Raw genomic sequence first — 6,000 nt, 5'->3', positions numbered from 1 at the left:
AAAACTGGCAAAGAACTCCCAGCCAGGCCCAGCAGGGCCTGACCCCTGAAAATGATGCTGTTTAAGCCCTGTGATATCAAAAATGCCTCTCAAGCTGAATTCATTTGCCAAATCGTTCAACATGGGCATACTTAACCTATGGCCTTACTTATATAAACATTTTCATCCATGGAGCAAAACTAAATAAAAACAGGCATGTGCTATCTGTGATTGTATATGTGTGGTATGTGGGTGCATATGTGTGTACATGGGTGGTGTGTTTGCATGTGTGGTATGTGTGGATGCACAATGTGTGTGTTTGTATGGCTTGTGCATGTGTGGTCTGTGTTATGTGTGTATGTGAGGTATGTGACTGCATGTGTGTTATGTGTGTGATGTGTGCAGGGGTATTGTGTGTGTGTGAGCATATGCAGTGGCCTGTCTGTGACAGGCCTATAGATACTGCCATAACTAGTAAGGTAACTCTCGATTCCACAAGATACCTAATCAGAAAAAGTCTCAGCAGGCCAAGGAAAACAAGTAGAGGAAAGGACAAAGTAACTTTAAGAGCCATTAGTACTACAGAAAGGAGTAGAGGAAAATGAAATGGATAGTGTTCCCAGTATTAAGTCAATCAACTTCCCTCACAATAGGTTTTTTTCTTGAAGAACCATATATTTTGGTTGCGATTGCCAGGAGCCACAAAAAGAAGGTAAACAGCCTAAAATGCTCAACTCCATTGTGCTAAGGAAGGGTCTAGGGTGTCTGGAATTTCCTGCCTTCTTACCCTATTGAAACTTCTTCAATGGCTCTTCTGAATTGTGTGTTCTCACTGGACTAAGCCAGGATCTTAATTATTGTACCTACTGGATAATGGTCCTGAGACATTAACATGTGCCAGGCTCTCTGCTAAGGATATATTATGTTTTGGGTTCTGTGTTTGTGCCTATTTTTACAGATGAGCAAATAACTACAACTCGAGCAGATTTCTCAAAATTAAGAGTTATGGATCATCAGAGCTGAAATTCAAATCCAAATTCCCACACATTCCTGAGCAAGAAGATGCACATAGTAGGTAATTAATAAATGAATGAATCCTGGCTAGAAATATGAGATGAGTAGCAGTGTGAGAGGGAAGGGATCCATCTCCTTCACACTCCAAATTGTACACCCTAAAGGTGGGCCACTGCCCATTGGGATTATAGAAGAACAGAGAGTTTGTTGCAGAAACACTGTATTAGAATCAGTAGGTCTGGACTCTGGAACTGTACCAACATCAGTTTTCTCTGTGGTTTGGCAAAGCCAATTTGTCTCCCAGGCCTCGATTTCCTCATTTGCAAACAAAGGAGATCCCACTTCACCCATAATCCTATTGGGAGGACCAGAGGAGATAAACATAAGTGCTTCATATAACCCACTTGGGAGGTAGCCATCAGTGGCGAATGGATCTCGATACAGTGGGTCAATTCTATGTTCTTCTAATGTACCTGTCCTGATGGTTGTTTTTTTGCTTTCTGCCACTGTGGAGCTCAAACTATACGACCATTATTTTAAGCAAAATACAACAAATGCATAGGGTGTGCAGAGAAGGGGAGTTGGGAAATATTGGCGGGTCAGATGGAAAGTAGATCTCTGTGACTCACCACTCCTTTCAGAAGACTATCCAAATGCTCTCTCCCGGCATCCAAGACCTCTCCCAATGCTCTTCCATAGACTTCATGCTCCAGTAATAACACATGACATGCAGTCCCTCCAACACAGCAAGCTCTCTCAGACCTCTGATGTTTCCCATGTGGCTGGACACTGAAGTCCCATCTCCTTCCATGTATCACTTCTGTCAAGAAACTCTGCTCCTTTCTCAGTGCTCACACACCACGCATACAAGTAAAACAATTCCTGAGGATTCTTTTCTCTGTCACTATCAAGTCCTTCAAAGGAAGATGCCTTGCTTCTTTCATCCTGCTATTCCAAAGTGCCTGGCATAGGATCTGGAGCTCTGTAGGTACATGGTGAATTTTGACTAATTAGATAAATGAGTATGTGCTTACAGCGCCTTCTACGGTCAGAAGAAGGGACAGGCTAATGAGTTCGATACTAAACACTGTGCCCTCAAGCGTACAGCATTATCATTTGCAAAGTACTTCTCTAGCATCTGTGATCACTTACATTAATTTCACAACCAACCCAAAGGACCTCAATTAATTTTTTAGGGGGCTTCCTGCAACCACACTGAGATTACTCCAGATGGGAATCATATTTTATTAACCTGTCAAAGCATAGTTTTTCAATAATGTTCATTGACTGACTGTACAAATAAACAAATAAGTTTACTATACCCATTTCTACATCACCTCACAAAACCTAGCGGGATTCTCGGGACATAATGTATGCTCAAAACGAGTTCTAAATGAATGAGTGAACAAATACAGGTATTTTTATCTTTTTTATGTCTCCAGTGATTAAAGAATTTGGCATATAGAGGATTTCAAAAATCCCTGCTTGATACATGAAGAAACTTAAAGATTCGAGAACCATCAAGTGAGAATCTGGCTACTTTTCCAGTCTTATGACCTTTTTACAGCACAAAGTCAAATATGAAAATATTTGCCAAATGTTCACACTGCTAAGTAGAAAGCTGCTAGCAAAAACATCATTAAATACAGCACCCAATGGCTGGTAAATTTTGAGATTTTCATGGTTGCGTATGGGGTGACATTATTGGCTATGATCATGATAGAGTTCCTAAGCTGATATATTTAATGAAGAGTACTCAGATGTAACATAGTTACTATAGAAATGACAAAATATTGCATTATATTAAATATCTACCTAATATGCCATGTGTTCTAAGAGCATTCCTTCTAAGCAATCTCCCTCTCCCCAGGAGTCTAATTGGCACCCACTAGAGTTTATGACATAAAATCTTCTCTGTGATGTTTCCCATATAAAATGATTAGGCCTTAAGGACCAACAGAATCTGATGAGTTTGCCTCATCAGGGCATTTTCCTAACCAAACAGTCAAACTAACTCTCTCATCCAGAAAACCCATGGACTTTGGGGGAAAGACAGGCTCTTCCAAGCCGAACCTCCTTGGCCAGACAGTGCATTGCTCACCCACTGGGGATCATGAGGTAAAATGAATAGTAAATTGGGTCTTCAAGGAACCCACGTTCAAAGGTAAAGCCAAGGCAGGGCTCTGTGCATGGATAAAGTTAGCTCCCAAACTGTTAAATCACCAAATAAAACCATTCAAGTCCCAAAACCAAAGGTGCATGACCCAGAACCCCAGTTCTTGTTTGAATGGAGACAATAAAGACAGATAACAATTTATCACCCCATAGACTTACATGAAACTCCAATAAATGGCAATGAAGATAGGCAAAATACTAAAAATGAGGAAAGCAATCCCTTCTCACAATAATTTGACCCCCAATTTGTACTTATTTTAATGCTAAACATAAATTATAAAATGAAACAGAACTCACTGTCAGTGAAAGATTAAAATTTAACAATATGGTTTATCACTTTATAAAAGTTTTCAAGTAAATTTACAAGGACTAGGCAATGTGATTGAACACAGAAAAATGAGCATCACTTAAACGGCTGGCACATTCTGTTAGGATGCACAAATAAGATGAAAGCAAATGGAAGATCATAGAAAAGAGAAGGAAGAAATGACCCTAGATCCATCACCAGAAAAATAAAATTCCAAACAATAGGCACTCAACAACTGATACATATTAGTTTTCTCCTCACCCCTACCATGACCCTCTTTCCCCTTCTTTTCCTGTCTCCTGTCCATTTCTCCTCCATTATCATTATTAGCATCATCATCATCATCATCATCATCATCATCATCATCAGTATTAAAGGGCAGGTACAAATCCTCTGGGTCTCTTCATAGGGAAATCAGCATTCATTAAAAACCTAAATATGGTTTCTGTGGGATAGAGAGACTTCTGGAAACTGTGAGGTATTTGATTGCTATGCCATGTTGTGTTTATCATTTAATGTTTACAAATACTGTTTCACTTCCGGCTTTTTAAAAACTTACTATCTGACAATCTCTCTCCCTCACACTTTTCTCTCTTTTTCACCCATTCCCACATATTCACACACAATAAACCCTACAATCTCTTTATCCCATTCCCAATTAACTTAGTTTTTCTAAAAAATAAAATTTTACAGATGTAAAATGTATATATTTTAAAAAATAGTATCAATTATTGTTTTAAATCTGAAATTAAAAAAAATCCCCATTAAAGGGCCATGCTAGTTAGCTCAACACAGCTATACACAGGAAAGAATGTGACAGATGAGTAGAAGAGGCAGAGGAAGGTGGAATAGAACTGCCATGTAAGATATATGAGTACCCAATGGGGACTAAACATTTTACATACATTACCTGGGTTAGTTCCCAGGCTAAGGGGAGGAGAATGGATGCTCAGGAAGATTAAGCGATCAGCTAGAAAGCAGAGGAGGTAGGGACTGAATTATTGTCTTTCTGACACCAATGCCCATGTTTCTTCGTAACATTGTTTCTTATGGTTATCCTTGTCTAGGACTCTTTTGTATTTTAATAAAGCCAAATACAAATAATTGTATGCACTATGATATTTATAACGTCAATATTACAATAGAAAAAGAGTGGAATGAAGAAAGCCAGTTAAATAAAGGTCTAACAATAAGAGAATGAAGTTATAGTAATGGTATGGTCATGGTAAGTAAAAAATTAAAGATATAAATCAATTAATCAGAAAAAAATGATCATATACCTTATGAATTTAGACAAAAATACTTACAACAAAATATTAGCAAATCAAGTCCAACAACCCGTCTAAAGAATTATACACCATGACCAACTAGTGTGCTTTATAAGCATGCAAGGATGGTTTGATATTTTAGAAAATCAATCAATGCATTCCACCACATCAGCAACCTAAAGAAAGAATTTAAAGCAAGCGAGCGAAATAGAACCAGATACATGGAAATAAAGGACAAACTGATGGTAACCAGAGGGGCGGGGAAAGAGGATAATGGGGAAAAGGGAAAGGGTCACCAAGGGACATGTATAAAGGGCCCATGCACAAAGACAATGGTGGATGAGGATTGAATATAGGAGGTGGGGGTGGGTAGGGTAGGGGAGAATAATGGGGGTAGGGGAATGGGGATAAATGTAATTGGACAACAATAAAAAATTCAAATTACATGATCATATCAATTGATACACACACACACAAAAGAATTAGACAATATCCAACACTCATTCATGATAAAAAATTTCACAACAAATTAAGAATAGAAGAAAACTTTTTGATAAAAAAACTTTTTCAAAAAATCCTATAGCTAACATTATATTTAATGGTGAAAGACTGTACTTTCTTCCTATATACAAGAACAAGAACAAGGAAGAGAGGTTTGCCAGCACCATTCTTATTCAACATAGTACTAAAAGTTCTCACTAGTGCAAGGAGGCCAGGTAAAGAAATATAAGGCATACAGAATGGTCAGGAAAACACCAAACTGTCCAAATCTGCAGATTACATGATTATCCATTTAGAAAATTACAAAAAAATTATAAAGGAAAAATCCTAGAAATTATTACTGAGTTTAGCAAGATTACAGAATACAAAACACAACATATCTCTTTATTAACAATGAACATGCAAGAATATAATACCACTACATTCACTCTAAAGAAAATTAAATACTTAGGTATAAATGTGACAAAATATATATAGAACCTATATACTGAATATTACAAAATACTGATAGAGGAAATTTTTTAAAGACTTAAATAGATGAAAGTACATACTGTGTTGATGAATTAGAAGACTCAGCATAATGATGTCATTTATCCTATATTTAGCTAAAGGATTAACATAATTCCTACCAAAATTCCATCAAAGTGCTCTGTAGACATATACAGGCTTATCCAAAAGTTTATTTAGAAAGGTGACATCATAATAACTAAATCTTAGAAAGAAAAATGTAGGACTAATCACTCTATATTCAATATT

Source organism: Artibeus jamaicensis, unplaced genomic scaffold (genome assembly GCF_021234435.1).
Source record: "Artibeus jamaicensis isolate MK-2021 breed Jamaican fruit bat unplaced genomic scaffold, CSHL_Jam_final contig_465, whole genome shotgun sequence".
Taxonomy (NCBI): Eukaryota; Metazoa; Chordata; class Mammalia; order Chiroptera; family Phyllostomidae; genus Artibeus; species Artibeus jamaicensis.
This window is presented reverse-complemented; position numbering follows the sequence as displayed.